The sequence below is a fragment of the Schistocerca gregaria genome, chromosome 4 (assembly GCF_023897955.1).
Source record: "Schistocerca gregaria isolate iqSchGreg1 chromosome 4, iqSchGreg1.2, whole genome shotgun sequence".
Lineage (NCBI taxonomy): Eukaryota > Metazoa > Arthropoda > Insecta > Orthoptera > Acrididae > Schistocerca > Schistocerca gregaria.
The window spans coordinates 165,831,379-165,857,199 of record NC_064923.1 but is presented as its reverse complement, the minus strand read 5'-3'; positions in this window follow the sequence as shown (position 1 = coordinate 165,857,199).

Genomic DNA, 25,821 nt, shown 5'->3' with positions numbered 1-25,821 from the left:
GCATACTATTGGTAGTATTTGACGTTGTAAATAGTCTTCACGGGTGTCCCGCCGGATGGCGTTGTGCAAATCCCACAATATGTTCTCGGAGCAACTGTCCGACATCATCAGGTGGTTGAACCTCGCTGGTGGCTAGGCTCGACTGACAAGATCCGCATGTCGACGCCGGTGTATATAGAGCACGCTCATGAAGATTGCGCAGGCGCGGGAACCACGCATGCGCAAAAATTTGCAGATGGATGGCACCAGACTCAAACGCCCTCTGCCGTGAAACGCAGAGCGGCCGTTCCGCGCGTGCGCTGACACTGTGTTTACTAACATGCTGCCAACGTTATGACGGGTCTATTATCGTAAGCTCTTTGCTTTCTCGTCGTGATTTAACAGCAGCCAATGCAGGGTTCCAGGCTGAACTCAATTTAAATCCCGCATTCCTGTTCATAAGGTTATCAGCTGTACGCATATGTATTGCTTCCTTAATGACGCAATCCCAGAAAGACGATGCTGGGATAAAACTTCCGTCTTTTCATACATCATGTGATATCCTGTGTGAAGACAGTGTTCTGAAATTGCCGACTTGTATGGTTGGCGTCGGCGTGTATGACGTTGATGTTCATCGCAACGTTCTTGTACTGTGCGACATATCTGCCCTATATATACCGCCCCACACTGACAAGGAATCTTGTACACACCACGTTTCCTCAGACCGAGATCATAATTAACCAAACCTGTTCCTCAGTTTTGCAGATGGTCTGAAAACACACTTGGTGTCATATCTATCGAGGACTCTTCCGATTCTTGGCGACATGGCACCAAAGTACGCCAAGAAGGCCAAGGTGGTCGGTGTCTTCGTATCTTCATTGTGCTCCACAGATTGAATGCATTACGTATCTGTCTCTCAGAATAACCAATTTGACGGAAGACTTTCTTCAAATGTTGCATCTCACCCGGCAGGCTTTCGGAGTCAGATGCCACTACCGCATTCTGCTGGATGATGGCAGCTTGTGGCCTGCAGATATAGATCTGTATGCGTGGGCTTGCGGCGTACGCTGTGTCCCAAGGTTCCATCTGCTTTCCTTCGTACTTGGTGTTGTTGTTGTGGACTTCATTCAGAGACTGGTGTGATGCAGCTCTCCATGCTACTCTACCCTGTGCAAACTAATTCATCTCCCAGTACGTACTGCAACCTACTTGCTTCTGCATCTGCATAGTGTATTCATCTCTTGGTCTCCATCTACGATTTTTACCCTCCACGCTGCCCTCCAATATTAAATTGGTGATTCATTGATGCCTCAGAAAATGTCCTACCAGGCGATCCCTTCTTTTAGTGCAGGTGTGCCACAAATTTCTCTTCTCCCTAATTCTATTCAATACCTCTTCATTAGACATGTGATCTACCCTCCTAATCTTCAGCGCTCTTCTGTATCACCACATTTCTAAAGCTTCCACTCTGTTCTTGCCCAAGCTATTTATCGTCTACGTTTCACTTCCGTATATGGCCACGCCCCACACCAATACTTTCAGAAACGACTTCCTGATACTTAAACCTATACTCTATGTTAACCAATTTCTCTTCTTCAGAAACGCTTTCCTTGCCATTGTCAGTCTACATTTTATATCCTCTCTACTTCGACCATCATCAGTTATTTTTCTCCCAAAATAGCAAAACTCATTTACTACTTTAAGCGTCTCATTTCCTAATCTAATACCCTCAGCTTCACCAGATATAATTTGACTACATTCCATTACTCTCGTTTTGTTTTTGTTAACGTTCATCTTATATCGTCCTTTCAAGACACTGTCCATTCCGTTCATCTGCTCTTGCAGGTCCTTTGCCGTCTCTGACAGAACTACAATGTCATCGGCGAACCTCAAAGTTTTTATTTCTTCTCCATCGATTTTAATTCCTACTCCGAATTTTTCTTTTGTTTTCTTTACTGGTAGCTCAATATACAGATTGAATAACATCGGGGACAGGCTACAACCCTGTCTCACTCCCTTCCCAACCACTGCTTCCCTTTCATTCCCCTCGAGTCTTATAACTACCGTTTGCTTTCTGTACAAACTGTAAATAGCCTTTCGCTATAGTATATAAGTTATGCGTTTTATTGAGTCTCTTTTTGCTTCTCGTATCATATACTATAGCGGAAGGTTGTTTACAGTTCGTACAGAAACCAAATGGCAGTCAGCATTTCTTCGTCTTCGATATTGTGAATGAAATCTCTTGTAATGCCAGCCCTTTGCTTTCCATGTTTTGGGAGGATTGCATACCTTTAAGTGCTATGATCACTTGTTCACCAGCGGACATGTGTTTCACAGTAACGATGATGCATTGTTGCTCACAGCTCTTAATGTAAGCGTTTTGGTGTCCATGTTTACTGAGCCTCATGTAATGTATACTTTCAGCTTTGTGCGTTATGCTGGAATACACTCATTGATCCACAATTCAGTCGGCACAGTCCAAACATGGAGGGATTTCCTACGAAACTTCACCAGCTACGACTGTTCTATATATTTACTCTCGGGCTGGGAAGCAGCCGGTCTCTGCTGTGCAAACGCTTAAATTTCGCATGAATGTAGTATGATACGCTCCTGAACTGCTGTATTCGCAAAACCCAGTCGCATAGGCTCCAATAAAGAGGAATTTGGATCCACATCGTTAGTGAACTGTGACTGCGTTTAATATCTATTAAAATTACAAACTACAGTCTCAATTAGCCACATATATTACAAATGAATTTTGCTTTAAGCTGGTTTGGGCTAAAAACTGATTGGAAATTTTCCGACAACCTCTCATAGCTCACTGAGATACACGTACATGAGTATTTCATTCCTCACCGACGACTGACACTTTCTACTGAATCACTTTTTCACAAACAGATGGCAGAATCGAATACTAGGTAGCTTCTGGGTAGCTCTGGATACAGAACTACGTTTACCAAGTGCCTTTACTTGTCATAGAGACTGACTGAATCGACAGGAGCTGAAGTAAAGTGTTCCTACTATGAATCGAAGAGCGATTTTAGAGTATGGAAGCACTGGAACGCAAAACGCGGCTGACGAATTGTGCGAAACAAAGAAAAGTATGTTTATTACTTATGACAATGTGGTTAGACCCTGATTTGCACATGACTGTTAATCTGAAAGTAGATAGGCATCTGGGTCAGGGATTTTCTCTGCCTCGTGATGGCTGGGTTTTGTGTGTTATGTTAGTTAGGTTTAAGTAGTTCTAAGTTCTAGGGGACTGATGACCATAGATGTTAAGTCCCATAGTGCTCAGAGCCATTTTTAGATATGCATCTCCATGTTAGCTGTGCTTGACGAACGATCTCACATCAGATGCATAAGCTGTCGCAGCTAAGTCATTTCAGTGAACCACAATGGCTTTTGACTACGTAGTGCACTCAGGTTGATTGAAGTGCTGCAGAATTCCTCTGAAACAGAACGTGTAATAAAAGTACGCAGTTTGTAAACTACTTCCAATTAGTTAACCGAACTGTTGACGTAATACTAGTTTGTGGCAGGTATGAAAGCTAAAATTCGGAAAATACGTCTGACATTTTAAAAATATCGCGGGATTTGTCACTGTGATGATGTTTACAGACAAGTTTTTATATATAATTTCGTACCCTTCCGCTGCCACAGTCAGTCGACATAAAAGTTTTCTGGGTATGGTACCGCCTCATAATGTCTAAAACTACTGCTGATGGAGGAAAACTAAAGTTACGGCCACGGTTGCAGCGGCCTTCTTCTTTTCCCATAAACTAATAGAAAAATTGTAACAATAGGGAGTGGAGTATGAAAAAAACTGTTACTTGTCTGTCACCTTTCCCCTGTCCCCGCTTCCCCTAAATACCCATTTTCCCCGGTAATATGCCCCAGTTTCAAGCATGTTATTTTTTTCCCTCCTTCGTCTTGTTGTTCTGATTTGACACGAACACACCAGCGGAACCTAGGTCTTTCAACTGTACAGGGTGTTAAGGGAATAAATGCGGATATTTTTATTGGTGACTGAGGACAGTGTACTGAACAACATTACATAAATATTTACTTCATCTGCAGACTAATAACCATAGCTCTTAAGAGTAGTTCAAGTGGTTCAAATGGCTCTGAGCACTATGGGACTTAACATCTTAGGTCATCAGTCCCCTAGAACCTAGAACTACTTAAACCTAACTAACCTAAGGACATCACACACATCCGTGCCCGAGGCAGGATTCGAACCTGCGACCGTAGCAGTCCCACGGTTCCGGACTGCAGCGCCTAGAACCGAACTACCACCGCGGCCGGTGTTAAGAGTAGTACATTTTTAGTATGGTTAGTACGTGCAAGTACCATAGTGTGTAACTTCCCCTGGGCAGCTAGTCAGGTACTGAAGTGTAGACAAATGGATGCAAACGGTATGTGTATAGTGACTTGTGTACTTCACTTATGGCACAGTTACGACCGAGAAGAAAACATGAAGTAGTAAATTATGTGACGTGTTAGAGGGAAAAACTAAAACCCTGAAGTGAGTACATATTAAGACACCACTGATCACAATATTTGTACCTGTAACCCGAAATCGTTAATACGCAGTGCGTCCCTTTTCCACGTTCTTCCTCCAGTCTCAGTGCTCATGTTCGAAGGAATAGTTAACATAGTGGTCCACATAAATCCCTAGTCGTTCCTTCATAAGAATACAGTCTTCGCTCTACATTTAACTATTCTTTATGGTATCTTACACTGCGCAAACCTATCCACATTTGTCAGTAAAGCTAACGCCCGTAGTTTTTATATCTTTTCCCTCTCAAGATATACGATTCCTAATTCAATGCCATTCTACTAGTCTCTCTCCCTCTCATATGCCGAAACAGTCATCAAGAGATTTATCACTCAGATCCTCCTGCTAAAATCCTTAACTATGATGGTTCACCCTATATCATGTCCATGGAAGGGTCCAAGGGAATGTTGCAGAAAGAGAATGAAAAAGATCGTGTGCAGCCAGAGCCATGTAAAAACAACAGAAAGGAGTCACGTAGCAACGAGTAGGGTGAGTATTCATTTCTAATACCGAGTATCCAGAGAGCAGTGATACTCCGTAACAGCTCCTGATGGAGCAGTATACACTTGTGCTACCAGAAGACGGTGACACATTCTGGTGGACACGCAATAACTGCAAGCTAAGTAACGTTTTATAATATCCATTGTCTGCCTCCGTCTGAGAAAAGATAGCGGAATTTCAGTGACAGCGGAAACAATTTACAGCCTGGGAGATGTTTCTTGCACAGCAGACAAAGTAGCGGAATTTCAGTGAACAGCAGGAACAAGTTATTACCTTGTGCTTGTTTCTTGTCCAGTCGATGAATACTGACAAAGTAGTTCACAGTACTGATGAATGATTGTTTAGGTCAAGTGGCCAGTAGTTAGCAGATAGAGTGACAGCCACACACTCGTCTCTGACACAGAATTTTCCTAGTAATTATGGAAGCGTCTATCAAATTGATAACTCCGATACCTCCCTAACTAAATGTGTTTATTAGAACAACATATTGACTGAGGAAGAAGTATTAACTTGCTACTTCAGCAAACTCTTCCTGCCAACTCTACGATAGTTTCTGGTCTATTGTACCCAACCCCATCAAACCAAGCACATTTTCTCCCTCTCATCTCGTATGTATAGATGGATAACAAGTCAAACTAAACATAGAATGTCGTTAACGTGTTGACTGCGTCACACAGGGTAGAGAACCTGTATCCAGACGCGATGCAAACCTTTCCTATCTAGTATGTGAGCTGTGTGTTAGCCAAGTGCTGTCAAGTGGCTAATGAGGACGGCAATGACAGTTGCGTAGGAAGCAGGAGAAAAAAGCATAGAAATTTAGTCACTCTGACCACAGGAAGAAGAAAGCCATTAAGAGTAACAGCAACCATGAGAATGAACAGTGATGTCCAAGATCCTTTACAGTTCAGCACATGGTGCGAGCAGCAAACCGCACCGGGTCGGCGGAAGAACGACGGCAGCGAGAACACAAGAACACGCAAGGCAGCGCGACAAATTAAGAACAATGTTTCCAGAATGAGATTTTCACTCTGCAGCGGAGTGTGCGCTGATATGAAACTTCCTGGCAGATTAAAACTGTGTGCCCGACCGAGACTCGAACTCGGGACCTTTGCCTTTCGCGGGCAAGTGCTCTACCAATTGAGCTACCGAAGCACGACTCACGTCCGGTACTCACAGCTTTACTTCTGCCAGAACAATGTGTCTTCGTTTATAGTGCACTGATGTCCTCCATTAGCAACAGCGTTGCTGTAAGATGCGTTACTTCAAGTTCCGAAAACATTGCAAGAATTTATTGAAAAAGTGAACACCACTTTGGATGTAATGAAGGCTGAGGACGCAAAATTATTATTTCAGTACAACGGGGTACGCAGGAGGAAAATTGTTGGTTAGGGATGTTACAAACAATTGGCCTGAAGTGGAAAACATTTCAGAGAACAGAGACTCGAAGATCACATCCCAAGGTTTCTATGTTTGTATAATGCTTCAAGCACGACAATATTCTGGGGAATCAATTACTTCTTGCGGAAATAGGGTGGATGAGCTGTCCAAATCGTAAGGTGTTGCCATGACGCAAGTAGCGGATGGTGAACACTTGAAATGTGCGATTGAATTAGTTTATGTTCTATGCAGTGCATCTTTTACTAAAGGGATAGCCAGTGAGAGATTACGGACGATTGTATCCATTCGAGGCAAAAGTTTTAAAATAGGCAAAGACCCAACAATAAGAGTGAGAGATCGTGCCAATTAAAAAGAAAAATGAAGTGGAACAAGTTGGTAGAATAATAGTTTTTTTTTTTTTTTTTTTTTTTTTTTTTTTTTGGTCTTCTGACTGGTTTGATGCGGCCCACCACGAATTCCTCTCCTGTGCTAATCTCTTCATCTCAGAGTAGCACTTGCAACCTACGTCCTCATTTACTTCCTGGATGTATTCCATTCTCAGGTTTCCTCTACAGCTTTTGCCCTCTACAGCTCCCTCTAGTAGCATGGAAGTCATTCCCGAAACGTCTTTACAGATGTCCTATCACCATGTCCATTGTCCTTTCCTCTCCGATTCTGCGCATCTTGGACGAGCTGGGTGGCCAAATCAGTCTTTAGAATTTTCCAGAATGTTCTTCAGACGAATTGCAAACCATTGTGGCCCGGTGATGTGGCACACTGTCATCCGTAAGAATTTCCGCCCCCAATAGCATAGTCGCCAGACCGACAGAAGGTCAATCCTAAGAGCCGGGTTCGATTCCCGGCTGGGTCAAAGATTTTCTCACCTCACGGACTCCATGTTGTGTTGTCCTAGTTATAGTCATCCCCATCGACACGAAAGTGGCGTCAAATCGAAAGACCTGCACCCGGCGAATGGTCTACCCGACGGGAGGCCCTAGTCACACGACATTTACGTTCATACGTAAGAATTCCGAATTTGTTCGGTTATATGACGTACATGAACTGTTGGAATTGATCTCGCCGGCCGCGGTGGCTGTGCGGTTCTAGGCGCTGCAGTCCATTACCGTGGAACTGCTACGGTCGCAGGTTGCAATCCTGCCTTGGACATGGATGTGTGTGATGTCCTTAGGTTAGATCGGTTTAAGTAATACTAAGTTCTACGGGACTGATGACCTAAGATATTAAGTCCCATAGTGCTCAGAGCCATTTGAACCATTTGAATTGGTCTCCTAGTAGGCGAAAATCTAGAGAACACAGCCCATCCCAAGTAAATACAGCCCACATCATTATGGAGCCATCACCAGTTTCCACAGTGCCTTGTTGACACAGTGCCTTGGATCCTTGGGTCCGAAATGGCTCGGAGCACTAAGAAATGATTAGCAAACAAAATAACACAGTAACCAGACGATTTCCTTAACTTGTGTTTGTCAAAGTGTACAAAGACTGATTACAAATAATGTAGCAAGCGGTATAATTGTCAGTGTCACCAAGTGAGGGGCTGTCTGTACTAACGTACATATGATGGTTCAGATGATTCATATGGCTCTTAGCACTATGGGATTAAACATCTGAGGTCATCAGTTCCCTAGAACATAGAACTACTTAAACGTAACTAACTTAAGGACATCACACATCCATGCCCGAGGCAGGATTCGAATCTCCGACCATATCGGTCGCACAGTCCCAGACTGAACCGTCTAGAACCGCTCTGCCACAACAGCCGGGCCATCCATGGGTTCGTCTCGATCCCTACCATCAGTTATTACCAAATGAAATCTGATTCCAGGTCATGGCTTTTCTGTCATCTATTGACAAACAAATATGGTCACGAGCGCAAGAGTGACCCTTCAATCGATGTTTTGCTATTAGCAAAGACATAGGCATCGGTCGTTTGCTGCCATAGCCCATTAACGCCAAATTCCACCGCACTGTCCTAACGAACATTGATGGGCTATGGTTCAAATGGCTCTAAGCACTATGCGACTTAACTTCTGAGGTCATCAGTCACATGGAACTTAGAACTACTTAAACCTAACTGACCTAAGAACATCACACACATCCATGCCCGAAGTAGGATCCTAACCAGCGACCGTAGCGGTCGCTCGGTTCCAGACTAGCGCCTAGAATCGCACGGCCACTCCGGCCTGGGGACATTGATGTCCCTGGTTATTTCATACAGTGTTGCCTGTCTGTTTTCGCTGACATCTCTAATCAAACGCCGCTTCTCTCTGTCGTTAAGTGAGAGTTTCGACCACTGCGGTGTCCGCGGTGAAACGTATTGCTTGAAATTTGGTACTCTCGACATCTTCATGAAAGCGCAGATCGCGGAAAATTGAATTCGCTAAAGATTTCCGAAATGGAACGTCCCATGTATCTTACTCCAGCTACTATTCCGCGTCCAAAGTCTGTCGGTTCACTAGTGCAGCTATTATCACATCGGAAACATTATCATATGCATTGCCTGACTACAAATGACAGCTCCGCCAACGCACTGCCTTGTTACAACCTGTGTAGGTAATAATACTGCCATCTGTATATGTATTATCACTCTGCTGTGACTATTGTCACCTTAGTGTAGTTCATTCTGGAAGGGTATTTGGTGAGGGAGAGTTTCTATGAATTAAACTGATTGTAAAATAAAGCTTTGATTTAGAGCTGAGTGATTGTTTTATCATGAAGTTCAGTGGAACGATTTCACACGAGGGGTAAATAGCAAGAGTTTTCAACCCATTACACCGTTATGGTTTCGCGAAGTAATTTGTTACTGCGTTGTGACTGAGGCTCCCCTCGTAATGACGGGATATATGCACGAAGTACGCTCCAAGCTGTTGCAGATATATCGTAATTTTGCCAGCTCCAACACCCGAAACGCAGTGTGCGATTCGAAACACCACTTTGCGTAATTGCTAACGGGGTGCGTGAAGGTTCACGCACAAGAGCCGGGGCGCGTGGATGCGCCACGGAGCGCGCGCTCGGCGGCAGGTGCGTCCCGTTGGCAGCGTGGCGCTGTGGCTGTGCCGCAGGGCGGCGCCGCCCGGCGAGGCCTGCCCGGCAATTACCGATATCGCTTACACCGCGCCATCGGGATCCGACCGCAGTAATTGCCCGATGCGGACCCAATTGAAACGTCTGCGCGCGCTTCGCTGAGCTATGGCCCTACGGTTGCCTTCTGATCGGCTGTTCACAAACTAGGCCAGGTATGATGTCAGGGCACGGGAAATACTCCATACGTAAACCTAGTCGACAAGTGAGTACACAGGTGAATAATCGCATTTATTCTTATGCTAGATGTGTTGTCAACCGACCATAAAGTTAAAATGAAGTACTTATCACCTAATTTCTACCAAATAAATACCGGTTTTTTATCTGTAGTGTCTGCTTACATAACTGGTCTCTCTTTTTTTTTCTCATCACCGTAAGCATGCTATATTAAGGGGGGTAGGACGTCAAACGGGCCCACTAGGAGCACGAGAGGTATCACAGGACGTTTTAATTTCCACTGTCTATACATTTACAAATAAATTCATAAAACTTTGTCAGCACGACCAGGAAGGATCAGAATTTACATTCACAGCAGTGGCAGTTCGAAAACATAAGAAAATAATTTTTTTTACATGTGAAATTTAATCTTTTTTTTCACTTACTATTGGCAGCATTTGTTTCTTCGTATGTATGAGAGACTCTTCGATGAATTTTGCACAGCATACTAACTATACTCAAATATGTATGAAACTCTAGAATTTTACAAATCCATTAAAAACTGTAGTAAAAATTGAGTTAATTAACTGGAAAATTTGCATTTATTCTAAACATGAAGTTTAAAATGTAAGAGCTCATTCGTTTTTTCATAAATGAAAAACTTATAGAGTTTCATACACCTGTATGTATGGTTTGTATGCCATGCAAAATTCATCGAAGAATCCCTCTAACTTATGAAGAAAAGTGTACCTACAGCAAAAAGTGCAGCCATTAGTAAATGAAAGAATTATGCAATTTCACACACACAAAAAAAAATGTTGTGTGTTCGATCTTCCACTGCAATGAGTGTGAATCCTGAATCCTTCCTGGTGATGCTGAAAACGTTTTACGAATTTATTTGTAAAAGTATGGACAGTGGAAATTAAAATGTCCTGTGATGCCTATCATGCTCCAAGTCGGACAGTTTGACGTCCTACCCCCCCCCCCCCCCCCTTAATTTCCACTAGACAGAACCTCTCTCACCCTCTGTTTGGCGTTTCTGCAAGTTAAACGTATGATGAAACTGATTATCTCTTATTGTTGTACACTGAAGAGCCCAAGAAACTGGTACACTTGCCGAATGTCGTGTAGTGCACCTGCGAGCACGCAGAAGTGCCGCACCACAACGTGGCATGAATGCGACCACTTATATATGAAGTAGTGTTTGAGGGAATTAGCACCATAAATCCTGCAAGGCTGCCCTCAAATCCGTAAGAGCACGAAGGGGGAGATCTCTTCTGAACAGCACGTTGCAAGGCATCCCAGATATGCTCCGTAATGTTCAAGTCGGGGGAGTATGGTGGCCAGAGGAAATGTTTAAACAGAGGAGAGTGATCATGAAGCCAATCTGTAGCAATTCTGGACGTGTGCGGTATCGCACTGTCTTGCTTGAGTTGCTAAGTCCGTGGGTATGCACGATGGACATGAATGGATGCAGGCGATGAGACAGGATGCTTACGTACAAGTACCATGTCAGAGTCGTATCTTCTGGTATGACGCACCTCATTTCACTCCATCTGCACGCGCTCCAAAAAATGGCTCTGAGCACTATGGGACTTAGCTGCTGAGGTCATCAGTCCCCTAGAACTTGGAACTACTTAAACCTAATTAACCTAAGGACATCACACACATCCACGCCCGAGGCAGTATTCGAACCTGCGACCGTAGCGGTCGCGCGGTTCCTGACTTTAGCGCATAGAACCGCTCGGCCACTTCGGCCGGCGCAGGCGCTCCACACCATTACAGAGTCTGCACTAGCTTGAACAGTCCCTTGCTGACATGCGGGGTCCATGGACTCATGAAGTTGTCTCCATACCCGCACACGTCCATTCGCTCGATACAATTTGAAACGAGACTCGTCCGACAAGGCAACATGTTTCCAGTCATCAACAGTCCGTTGTCGGTGCTGCCGGGCCGAGGAGAGACGTAAAGCTTTGTCTCGTGCACTCATCAAGGGTAAACAATGGGCCTTCGGCTCCGAAAGCCCGTATCGATGATGTTTCGTAGAAGGGTTCGCACGCTGACAGTTGCTGAAGGCCCAGCATTGAAATCAGCAGGAATTTGAGGAAGGGATGCATTTATGCCATTGTAAATGATTCTCTTCCACTTTCATTGCTCCCGTTCTTGCAGGGTCTTTTTGTGACAGCAGCGTTGTCGGGGATTTGATGTTTTACCGTTTTCCTTATGTTCACGATACACTCGTGAAACAGTCAAGCGGGAAAATCCCCAGTTCATCACTACCTCGGAGATGCTATGTCCAATGGCTAGTGCGCCGACTGTAACACCACGTTCAGACTCACTTTCTCGATGATCTGCAATTGTAGCAGCAGTAACCGGTCTAACAAGTGCGCCAGACGGTGGTTGTCTTCCACTGTCTTTGCCGACCGCAGCGCCGTATTCTGTTTACATATATCTGTATTTACATACGCACGCCTATAGCAGTTTCTTTGGTGCTTCAGTGTAATATTTACATGAGTCGAGTAATGCCAACTGGTAGGTTAAGGCAACAGAAGCAATCAGGTAATTACAGTAGTGGAAAATAGTATAAAGGTATGGCTGTTTGCAGGAAAATTGACATTGTCGATTAGAATAGTTTTGCGTAACATATACGCAATAGTATGAAATACAGTATGCCGAAAAATGCGTCAAATGTTATCGCATTTGTGACACTAAAGACGTGAAGGAAATATTTTTGCTTTTAGGTACATATAAATAGGAATAGATTATTCTTACAGTGAAAATTTAATGTTTTATTTAAACTATATAAATTTTAGAAATGTTAACGGAGTTCACCGTTAATATAAATAGTTAGCAGCTTTCATATTGGCTTTACGTTTCCTTAATTGCAGCTTTATAGTTCAATTATATTATTAACAGTAGTAGTGCATTATATAACAAGATATGAACGATTCAGATAGCAGAGGGTGGAACTCGGCATCAAGACGGTCAGCTCCGTAGTTACCATGTAAGTACGTTCCTTCACTGCAGATAGGAAACCGACGCCATTGGTGACAGTGCGTGTTGCGTACATAAGCGACGATTTTGAGAATGCCATGCGGGAAACAGTGTGACGCAAAAGCAAAAATCGGTACGTCCAAGGAAAAAAGATTCCCTAAGCGTGAAATTTCCGAGAAGTTATACTGTTAAATTATAGTGATTAGTTGGAGTTCTGCGCACGAAATGGACAGAACAGAAAATATGGCTAAAGTGGAAACTTACTTGAGGCAGAGAAAGGGTTACATAATCCCAAAGCAAGGGCCACAAACCGTTATTCATATCATCCTGCTGGTCATTTAAAGTTGTCAATAGCTGCCAGACGTATACGACATTTTTTTTTCCATGTGACAAACGTCTTACTTCTAAGAAACGACTGTAGAAACCCGCTTCAACACCTACAGGCTATATTGCAGTTTGCTGATAAACGTAAATCATTTTACTGACAAATATATGTCATGGAATTCAGGATAGGAAAAAATGATCTTCAGTGATAAGAAGAAGTTTAATTTAGATGGGCCGGGTGGATTTCCATATTATTGGCATCTGAGAACAGGGAAGCAGGTGGAAGGATTATGATTTCAGCAGCCGTCTGCGTGTAGTTTGGCTGAACACTAGAATGAACTGTAGCAAGTACACTGAGATGCCAGAGACAGGACCGATTAGAATAAATGAAAACGTAGGGGACGAAAGTGTAATGTTAAGACAATACATCTGTGCACGTTTCTGCTAAGACCAAAACGTGGTTTTAATTAAAGAAGTCAGTGTCTTTCTCAGTTAAGTCCAGTACGTAGCCCTTATTTCAATCCCGTATTTGGGGAGTGCTTCCAAGACGTGTACATCGCAATAGGAGGCACTCTGAGGCCGTATGTGAGCTGCAAAAAAAGGCGTACCTGGAGACTGGGCGACAGTTTCGATGCAAAAAATACAAACCCTAAGAAAATAAATGACGATGAGAATTTTTAAGATAATTAGGAAGAACGGAAGTTGGACAAACTACTAAAAATACAATAACAAAACATGATAGAGAGCGCCTTTTATACAAATTTCCATTCTAAAACTCAAATGATTTATTACATGACTCATTTTATGTAAGAAACTTTGTAATTCTGTCATGATTGTTTATGCCTTACACGTATGTGTCTTTACACTCATTTTCCACTACTGTGTGGAAGAATAAGCCTAGTTAACACTAGCTATAAAATCTACAGCAATATCCTAAACAACAGGCTACGCAACTAACTATGACGTAATTTTATTAGACGAAGAAATAGGTTTTACTAAAGGACGATCCTGCACAGATCATACTTTTAATATAAAACGACTAGGAGATAAAAAAAGAAAATTTTCTTAGAGACGCACATAGCGATTTCTAGGCAGTGAGAAAGATTTTTAAAAAATCAATAGACAACTGCCGTGGCAGATTTCGTAAAAAAAATAGGATTATTAACACATCCAATTAACTCTGAAAATGTCATTGACAAACAGACAAAGAATATATTCGAAGACGGGGATAACCCGTGTAAGCATTTAATAACAACATCGGAAAGTAGTGAAGGATGTGGTCTGTCTCGAATTCTTTTCAAAATCCACATAGAAGAGCTTCCATCACCAGATTGAACGTGTGCCTGCGAAAGTAGAAGCTGTCACCAAGACTAAGGGTGGGCAAACACCATATTGAATTCCAGCATTACCGATGGAGGGTGCCACGGACTTTTAAGTCATTTTTAGCTCGGTGTCCGAATACTTTTGATCACATAGTCATTTTTAGCTCGGTGTCCGAATACTTTTGATCACATAATGTACCTCAGAGACTTTACCATTAGTGTTCGTCATGGGTAAAAATCTCTTTCCTACTGACAGCAATATTTTTAGTCACTGGGGAAACCAGGGAACTCTTTTTGGAGAAAGCAAATGAAATCCGCAAGGAAGTTAGTGATTGCTCAATAACCAGTTAAGTAGCACTGAACATAATGACATGTCGTTAGTGTATAAAAGCCAGTGTCTTTTAGGTAAATACTATTTGTATGACAGCTACCTATGGTATTCCTTTTTTTTGGTTGGAACACACAAAATGTGAAAACAGTTCTGAAACTGCAGAATAAACGACCAAAAGTAGTAGCCGCGCTTACTGTAACTAAATGCTCAAAACATTGAGGATTTATCTCCACCAGGTGAATTCATTTATCAAATACGTTTACACATCCATGTCCTGGTCCTTGACCATTGGACAAGTTGCAGACTGAATTTACATTCACTAAAAAGTATAAAAACAAAACTCAAATCGGCCTTTCTCGTCAAAGAACAAAACTGTACCGTAAATCATCAAAAGAGGTTAAAGCAATTCCTCAGAAAAACTTATTTTAAAAGGCAATTAAACGTGGGTGTCAAGTCAAACGTTCTGTACAGTGAAATGTTACTTAAATAACACAGAGGGGGGGTTTCGTAAAAAATATAACACATATAATTATAAGGACAGTAAATAATTTAACATTCCACATAACATTTACCCATTATTTTTATCCACACTAACTTTCGAAGCTATGGAATGTATAGCACCTCATCCTTCTTCTGCAGTCAGCTTCCCGCTCATTATAGACGGATGTTGACTCAGTTTCTCAAGCTAGAAACTAGGAAGTTCCGGTACACAATGTCTATAGTGCCAATATTTTTTGTAGTGACTGGAGCGAGATATTAATGAAAACGGTACTTTCAGCCTTGTAATTATTAAATATTTTAATTATGAAACACTATTGTAGAGTACGGGTAAACTGAATGACGTAGCACTGTTTTAAAAAGAATAGTCTTGTATTCGGCAGGGTGGAGGATCCAGTCTTCATCCAGCCAACGTGTTTCATGTTTTACATGGTTTCCCTAAATTATTTCAGGCAAATGCCAGGATTATTCTTCCAATATTGTTATGGCTCGTTACCTTTGTCATCCTTGTCTTTATTGAGTGGTATGTCTGTAAAGCGCTCTATGTTTGAATTATGGTGGATGCTTCCGTAAACAAGGCAGTCGAAGTACAGGGAAAACGCAAGAACATCATCCGCTAAGTATCATGGCGAACGAAAGTGTTTGTTGAGTGGTCGAGACAGTCAACTGAAGACGACTGTGGCGAACACTAAGAGGACGATAGCAGGAAAATAACTGTAGAACTTAATGTCGCGCTCGCGAACCGTGTGAGCACCGAAACAACAAGGGAGTTCCAAAATCGTCAAAGCGCAGGGCGAGATGCAAACCACACATCCATCAGTGCTGCGCGGAGTAGCCGAGCGCTCCGAGGCGCTTGCCACGGTTCGCGCGACTCCCACCGTCGGAGGTTCGAGTCCTCCCTCGAGCGTAGATGTGTGTGTTGTTCTTTGTCTAAGTTGCTTTAAGTTAGATTCAGTAGTGTTTGAGCCAAAGGACTGATGATCGCAGTAGTTTGGTCCCATAGGTACTCACCACATATTACCACCACCACACGTCAGTGATTCAAGCGCCCGTAACAGTAAAACGTGGTGCCGAAGCTAGAAAACTTGGACTATGAACCTGTCGGAGACTGTCAATTGGTCGGATGAGCCTTGTTTCAAACTGGGCACGTTTAAATCTCAAAAGTAAAACGTATCGGGGATTCCGTGATGATTTTGGCAGGCATATGATGATAATCCATAGACCGAATGGTTACTCTACAAGATCACAATACTGTCGAATATTAAGTGACCATTTTGGTTGCTCAAGTCCATCCCATCGCACAATGTTTGTCCTTCAAAGATTGCGCTATGTTCCAAAATGACAGAGACCCTGCTCACACCTCGCATCGTCCAGGCTGGTTACAGGAAGACGGCGATGATTTGTCACATCTTCACTCGCTACCAAAATACCCAGATCTCAATATTACTGAGGCCTTGTGCTCAGATTTTGAGAGAAGTGTGGGCGATTGTATCCCCCCCCCCCCCCCCTCGTACCACCAATTATCGATATCTGAAATTATCTGTATGTTCCGCAAAGAATGGCACGAGATTCGCTGGACAAGTGTACAGAACTATTTGCCTATTCCAAGACGAATTCATGCTGTTTTGAATGGCAACGGTTTTCTTATACGGTATTCGGCATTGTAATACAAAGGTTGCCCGGCAAGTAATGCAACGCATATTTTTTCTCAGCCGGGAACAATGCTACGAATGTGAAATGTTACGTGTGTATTATTTGAAGTCTCCTGAATGCGCGCGCCAAGTTTCCGTCACGTCCGACTGGTGGCGTAGCCCCAGGACAGTTTCAAAATGGCGGCTGTAAGTCATGTACGTTACAAGCAATGTTCCTTCATTGAATTTCTCACTGCAGAGAAAGAAACTGTAGAGAATATACACAAACGCTTGTGCAAAGTCCATGGAGCATTTTCTTTACAGAAGTACAGTTAGATGCTGGACACAGAGGGTGAGGTCATCACAAGGCGGTTCGGCGGAAATCCACGATTTGAAGCAGTCGGTGGAGACCATCCAAGGCTGTCACATCTAACGGGTTGCACCGAGGTGATGGTGTCATGCGAGGAGAGATTCATTACGACTCTGCACTAGGCTCTGCATCTGTCAGTCAGCAAAGGAAGTCTAAATACAATTATCTGCACTCTTGGCTATTCAAAATGTGCAAGACAGGTCCCGCAGTGTTAATGGTGGATCACAAATCGCACAGAAATAACATTTTTGTTGAGTCGTTGCAACATTTTGGAGCTGAGGGGGAGGTTTTCTTGTCCCGGATTGTTACATGATGAGAACTGAGTTCACGATTTTGAGCCAGAAACAAAACGACAGTCAGTGGAATGGCGCCATTAATTCCCCGCGGAAGAAAAAATTCTAAGCAATTGCTTCCGCTGACAAGGTAATTATCACCGTGTTCTGGGACAGTGAAGGCATGATTCTCATTGATGTGGTGCCAAGACGCAGTACCACTAATTCAGAAGCATATGTCAACAGGTTAACAATACTCGAGACACGCTTCCGGCGACATCGGCGCCAGAGGGTTGCCAGGAGACGCTATGCTGGAACACGATAACGCTCAGCCCCACACAAGTCTGAGAACTGCTGAACACATGCCGTTCGTGGACGACATTTTCAGGACGACGAAGAGGTGATTCACACAGTGAAGCACTGGCTCCGCCAGCAGGACAAGGACTGGTGCCGACAGGGCATACACGCCCTTGTTTCGCGCTGCAGGAAGGCCATAGAAGGGGGTGGAGATTGCATGGAACAATATGGTACGGAAATAAATCACTAGTATGTGTAATTCTCGTTATGTTCCATACAGAATCGTTGAAGAAAAAAATGCGGTGCATTCCTTTCTGGGCAATCCTCGTAATCCGCTTTTTTCATGTTTCCATATTTATGTCCATCCCCTGTCATTAATATACAAACAGCGGTTTCCGTATCCTGTCCGGATATGTTACCCTCGCATTAATTATCTGCTGGTACTAAGTCTCATGTGTATTAGACACGGTTGAAATTCCTACAGACGTTCCACATAGGTAAATCCTCACATTTCCACCTCCCACCATGTACTCTCTCTCTCTCTCTCTCTCTCTCTCTCTCTCTCTCTCTCTCTCTGTCTCTCTCTCTCTCTCTCATACACAAACACACAGCCGGCCGGAGTGGCAGTGCGGTTCTAGGCGCTACAGTCTGGAGCCGAGCGACCGCTGAGGTCGCAGGTTCGAATCTATCCTCGGGCATGGATGTGTGTGATGTCCTTAGGTTGGTTAGGTTTAATTAGTTCTAAGTTCTAGACTACTGATGAGCTCAGAAGTTGCCGGCCGCGGTGGTCTCGCGGTTCTAGGCGCGCAGTCCGGAATCGTGCGACTGCTATGGTCGCAGGTTCAAATCCTGCCTGGGGCATGGATGTGTGTGATGTCCTTAGGTTAGTTAGATTTAAGTAGTTCTAAGTTCCAGGGGACTGATGACCACAGCAGTTGAGTCCCATAGTGCTCAGAGCCATTTGAACCATTTTGAACAAACAAACACGCACACACACACTCGTCAGACCATTTTAATGTACAATGTCCAGTCACATTAACATGACCACGTCTCAGAAGCCTCTATACGACCTTTCACAGCGCTGACCGCTGCGACACGTCATTTATGACCCACAGTGCACCACGGTTGCCTCTGGGCTTCTTTTGAATAGCTTCATCTTGGCAAGTACGCTGTGCTTAAACTTCAACGACACGAGAACAGTTTACAAACTCAGCTGTTCAGGAAATGCTTCCACCCTGAGCGTGAAAGCCAATGGTCATGCCCTTTTCGACGTTGGTTGAAACGCTCCTCTTCCCGCATTACGATACCGACTGCACTGACTTTCCACGTCGTCCAACTCTCCCCCCGACATGCTTTTACCTACCCTCCAATTCCAGAGCTGCCACCTGGTGACTGCGAATGGTTATTGCACTTAGACCTAAAACACAGTATGTGGTCGCATTAATATGGCCAGTGTGGTATATATACTGTGTGGGATGGGTAGCATACCTGTCCTGACTGCTTTGTGTTGTTTTCCACGCCAGTGACCATAGCTCATTTTGGAACCTATACAAATATTGTTGAGTTTTCTGCGTGAATACAATCCAATCAGTCCTTTCCTAACTCTTTCTGGGTGAAATTATACGGATGAGTTTAAAAAAATAATTAAAAATATGCTTTCGCACAAATTTATACCTAATTATGCCAATCAGAGTTACTAATATCTCGTATCAATTGAAATTAGGTATCAGGTGTTTCTAGTTAGAGTAATCTGTCGTGGTAATCATATCAGAGTTTTATAACTTTCCTTGTTTTCTTATTTTCAGATATCTCTAATATGAATAATGATTGTTAAAGATTAAATTATTTGGTTGTTCGATGTACGTTGTACAAAGGAAGTAAAATATTTAACTGACGAGGACATCTGTTCTATCTGATGAAATCCGATAGTGTATCTGGGAAGAGATCTCTCCATTAGCTCCAATTCATATATCACGTCGTACCGAATGGGAAAGGGTGGGTGGTAAATAATTACTATCAGCCCGTGTGCAGGTCATGCCGATTTGCTCTGCAAATAGATACGAGAAAAACTCTTTAATTTAGTTCCGGTAACTCTAAGGCCAGAACCTTGACAATGTTCTTTGTTTCAGTATTAATAGTAGGACGTTACACTGTATCAGTGTACTCACTGTGTGAGACTAAATGTTATTCGTCTACAAGATTAGTTTACCATACTGTATGTACTACCTAGTTTATTTTTGCCTATTTTGTGTCTGAGGTGGATAGGTTCTACAGTAAAGTTGTGCGTTAATGCGCACCGTACAGTCATTAACTTCCGTGAGAGGCAGCCCCCTAGCTTTCTTGCATACAACCTCTAATGATTTCCTCCACGTGCCAACATCTTCACCTCAAAGTAGCACTTAGATCCACTGTCCAAAATTATTTGTGGGACTTACTTACCCTCTACTGCCAATTTTTTCTAATACACTAGAAAACTACTAACGCTAAGTTGAAGAAGGTACAACCGGAATAACTAAGATAGAATGTCGAAGCAATATGAATAAGTGTTGTTCACAGGACACTAGAAAAAAATACACCACATCAATTCGCAATTGAGAATATGGACTACCACTAGGTGTAGATGAAATGAAGACAGTGAAAATTTGAGCGGGACCTCTACTGGAACCCAGATTTCCCGCGTATAACGAACGGTCGCCTTATCCTTTAGCTATCCGTGTACGACTCAGAGACTGGCACAAACTTTCATATGTCGTCATATATGCGTCAACGACCTGTACTCGTATATCCATCATGTATATCCCCTTGCAGGTCAGTCATTGTACTAAGGTCGCTAGCCCGGTATCGGCAGATAAATATGATATTGCAGTGCCTACGTTATTTTGATTACGATGCAAAGTTTCTTTCACTGTGGTGACTAAAGCTGTTACGACAGCATTTAGTAACGAACTTTGCATCGTAATAAGAACAATACAGGCACGGCAATATCGTATTTATCTGGCGATACCGAGCAAGTGACTTTCAAGTACAACGCCTCACCTATACGGGATTATGCGTAATGAATGTACGGGAACAGGTTGTGGACGCGCGCTTGACGACATATGCCAGGTTGTGTCTGGTCGTGTTTCGTGCACGGGTAGCCAAAGGAAAAGGCAACCGCTTGCGATAAACAGGAAATCGGATTAGAGTTCCGGTCCGTTACAGATTCTCACTGTCGTCCTACCATTCTACAACTGAGGGTAGTCCTTATTCACAGTTGTGAATTCATTTTATGTTTCGTAATGACCGTAGTCGCCGCAGTGCCTGTTTCTTCGGACATGCACGCATGTCCAAAGCAACTTCGCATCGTTATCAGAATGACACAGGCACTGCAGTATCGCATCCTAGAAAAAAAAAATACGCTTCTTGCACAGCAGAAATATGATGAGGTACAGGGATACAATCTACCAATGCCTTATAGATGAGAAATTATTTCCTAGGTATGTTATAGAAAAATACACCGCCGGCCGCTGTGGTCGACCTGTTCTAAGCGCTTCAGTTCGGAACCGCGCGATCACTACGGTCGCAGGTTCGAATCCGGCCTCGGGCATGGATGTGTGTGATGTCCTTAGATTCGGTAGGTTTAAGTAGTTCTACGTCTAGGGGACTGATGACCTAAGATTTTAAGTCCCATAGTGCTTAGAGTCGTTTTGAAGAATACAGCAAATTGGACAGTGGTGGCCTGTGTTTACCTTTAGTTCATATCTGAACTCTGAGAACACATTGGAGTGTAGGATTACCTAGAAGAATTTTTAGAGTTTTAGTATACTCACTGTGTGTATCCAACTGTTATCCGTCTATATGATTAGTTCACTTTGTCATGGCACTGGAAATAGTAGCAGCAACAGTCAATGGGAATAATAATAGACTCAAAAAATTCTGGAACTGATCGATTCTGTATGATTTTCATCTATGGGATATGTATCTCATACGTGTAGAATTTCACTAACCGTATAGTAGTTCCTCCACAGTACTCCACAAAACAGCTGTGTGTGAATTAATCAATCTGCAGTACCTAACAGACGACATGTGCTGCAGTCCTCCATCATTACAATTCAACAGTTAATCAGAACCAGTAACTTCCACACGCAAACCGAAATTTTCCACCTCATGTGAAATGAATGTTATTTAATTTTATGGCCTATTAAAGTCTCCTAAAATATCTTATTTTCCACATCATTACGGAAAATATTGACATTCAGTTTTTTACTTCAATAGTTCTGATAAACGCGTATAATTATTATTTTTTATTTTAAATGATGCTTATTTAATTTGAATCTACGTCTGGAGCTTTACTACAACGATCTAATTGTTTTCTGAGAGCGACGACAGATTTATAAGTAGGACGTGTGCCCATAAATTAATTTATTAATTAAAAAGAAAATTTTGTTCCATTTAAGATATATACTCCCTCAGTTTTTGTATTTGTTCGTTAGCGTTTCCTTTTTATGTTTCGATATAATCTCAAAATGGGGAGATTAGATAGAAAAGGAAAATATTGAAGGGCTCAATTGTAGTGCAGCTACTTGTGTATTACACTACATCTGCAATACGTGGCTATTCAAATTTCCGCATTATGCAATAAATAATAAATACACAAATAAAAATAATATATGATTATCACAAACCAAATTCTCTTCATACTCTACACAAAGAGGTGTGTTAACTCGCATGTTTCATTAAAGCCAGGCTACGTAACGAGTAATATCTGTACCCAGAGCAACTATTTCACCGTCCGCCGCTATTCACCGCACATAAGACTATGCCACATGTTTCTGGTGCCTAAATGCTGCCACTAGCTGTGAATCATTGCACTACTAGCCAATAACAAAAGCTACTAAAAAAGTTTGTGCAGGAAACTCGCTTACTTTTCACTGTCATCTGCATGACGATAAAATTTTATGTACAAAGCTCATAGACAATATGCTGTCTTAGTTTAACACTTTGTAAAAGAAGAGAGAGAGATTTGCATACCTATAGCAAATTATTGAGGACATACATTGCAAGTGTTAATCTGAGATGAGGATGTTTGTACAGCAGAGGAGTTCGTGGCATCACTACATCAAACCAGTCGGAAGACAGACGACAAAATAAGGTTTGATGGCTACCTGTGTCACATTAGTATGACTGGTGTTCAATAAAGGCGGTTTCTAAATCCCCCTGGGCTATAGATGGTAGGAACTCTTGATTCATTTCCCTTAACTTATGGCCACATGATGTCTGTTATAACCCTGCGCAGTAGCAGACGCGCGTAAATAAGAGGGAATGCACAACAGTTTCTAGAATGAAACGATGTACGCGAAGACGTTCTCGTGTCCACACACTGCCTCATTGTAGAAGCAGTCTGCTATGGATCGCCATATTCCCATTGGAATTTTTAGCTGCGTTTACTTTGATGAAAAAGCGACAAAAAAAGAATACTAGAGCGAGTGCAGGCAAAATAATATATAAATAATAGAGATACGAGGAATACGAAGGAAGGGCAGCGTTTTACATGCATATGTCACCAGGAGGTTACAGTGGCATCTTAGATTCCCTGCTTTCAGTGACAAGGCCGGCAAAACATTTACATAGTTGCAACCGGCGACTTCTATAACAGTCTCAAATGTTCACATTGCGTTCCAAACCGTAGAATTTCAGTGAATATTCCTGAAACTGAGAAATACCGAAGAGAGTTTTCTGCTCGTCATGTGAAGGTTAAGTAATTTTCAATGCGTAAGTTGTTTTCTCGTTATTAGAAAAAGTTCTTTACACAACTTCAATAGTGAAAGCTACGAGTATGTATATTACATTCTCGGACCAAACAAATTTGGGCGTTTCATGGTCGCCAGAGTCCAGTAGAACGAAGGACTGTGCTTTACAGTTGTGTATTGTTTACAAATCAAAGTCCTTCTCTTCTAGTTCTACCAGTTTGATGAGGAGCCACACATACCATTTGATATCTACTGTTCAAATATCAAGCCACAGCATGAATATTCGCCCACAGTTTTCATATAGACTTAACAAAAATTTATGGCTTATTCTTCTCTGTTTTCCGATTTCGAAACGTTATCTTATTTTTTTTTCATTATTATGATCGGAGAACATTTATCTAATTCTTGACGCTCAGGTCGTATCAAATTTTTATTCAAATAATATTTAAAAGCAGCCTTCTGTATGACTTTTCTTGATCTCTAAACATTCCTTAATTTATACATGCTTCCATTGAAATCAACAGACATTCATCATCATCTTCGTCATCATCCTTCCTATTTCAGACTGTTGCCTGCTTTCAAGTCACAGTTATTATCATTCGAATTTTTTTCGATATCTTCCAATATCTCTTTACCCTTTCGGCTTGTAGTTTAGGACCTTCTGGGGAACCCTGTGACCTGGCATTCTTATGAAGTGTTGTCTCTTATATAGAAAATATTTTCTAATCTGGTGATTTATGTTGAAAATATTTAATTCTGTTCTAATATCTACATTTCTAAACCTGTCTCTTCTTGTGCAGCCCTTCGTATTTCTTAGGGACCTCATCTCTGCTATTTAAAAGTATTTCCTTGTTTTTATTTATTAATTTATTTATTTTCGTTACCCAGCTTTCGCTTACACAGGGTAGCACAGAAACCATAGTAACTTTATAAATTTGTTTATTGTCTCTTGTTGTACCTAATGTCAAATGTTATGTTAATGATACTACAGACGGATTGGAATTAGTGTATTCTATTTTTAATACTAAAGTCAAACACAGATCTTAAAGTACACCCTAAGAAAGAAATATGAGAGACTTTTTCTAAAACTGTATTACCGCAAACAGTTCTTGATCTGTCAGGAGATTTTCGTCGCGGTGTTATTATTTTCGTTTTATTAATACAAATTTTAACCTTGTAGGTCTTGCATATTTTGTTGAGCTGGTATACTGATGTTTGGAGGCCATCTTCATTCTTTTGAATAGTAACGATATCATCTGCAAACAAAAGCGGACTCAGATATTCGACATTCATTGATTCATTTGTTTGCTTTGTATTTCCGTTTACGAACAATGATGTCAATGTGTATCTTAAAGAGGGTAGATGATAGTCTGACACCTAGGTTAATAATTAGTTCTTTTGATCGTTTACTAATTGTGTTTATTACATCCGTTTGTTTATTACAAAGCGTGTGGTTTTATAATGTCATTGCACTACATCTATTAGGTGATAAGAATTTCCAGTTTCAAAAGTAACCTGGCACAGGCTATCATAGCTCACACGGTCAGAAACCTTCTCAAGGTCGATAAAGACCATATTGATTTCAATATTTAATTCTTTCAATATTTAATTTTTTGCTTATCTAAGACAACGTTTTTATTTACAGACACATTTTCAGTGCGTGAACGACCTAATGTGTATCCATTTTGTTCTTCAGAAATTATAGCTTCTGTGATATTCTTCGTGTAGCTGTCGATAATTTTTTCGTATAGTTTCCCTTTCTTTAAAAGAAAAATTGCTTCTGATGTATACTTAGGGTATCGAATCATGCAGTTCGTCCTGCATTCACTTGTGTCAACAGACATTATTGCACATAAATCGCTTCACAGCATAACCTCAATACACTACACATACGGGATCCAGCTGTTAAAATTTCCACTGAGGTGGGAAGCATTGCACTTTACGCACTGTCTGCATTTCCAAGAAATTACTCATGCACGTCTGCTCCAGCGCAGCTCCACTGACGGAAATTTATGCGCATTCACAAACTTGAACGGAAAAGAAGCATCGTGTGTACGCACCTTTACACCGTCGCCTTTCACGAAAACTCATAAAGTTGCCGTCCGCCTCCCCAAGTCCTCCAACCCTCCCTCCTCCCAACACGTTCCCAAGGCACAGACTCTGTGCGCGCTCTTGTGTGATACGTCTCAATATGAGTGGCTTTCATGTGTTGTACACCTGATCCTGATTCTTATCCTTAGCCGAAACCCTTCGCCGAGCAAGTACAAGGAGGGCTGTAAAAGCGAGAAACCATGAAAGAGGGATTTGTGAACAGAGCGGGACATCAGACGAAGCATCGATCCTCCACAAGTGCTGCCATCTGTTTTTGTGTGATGTA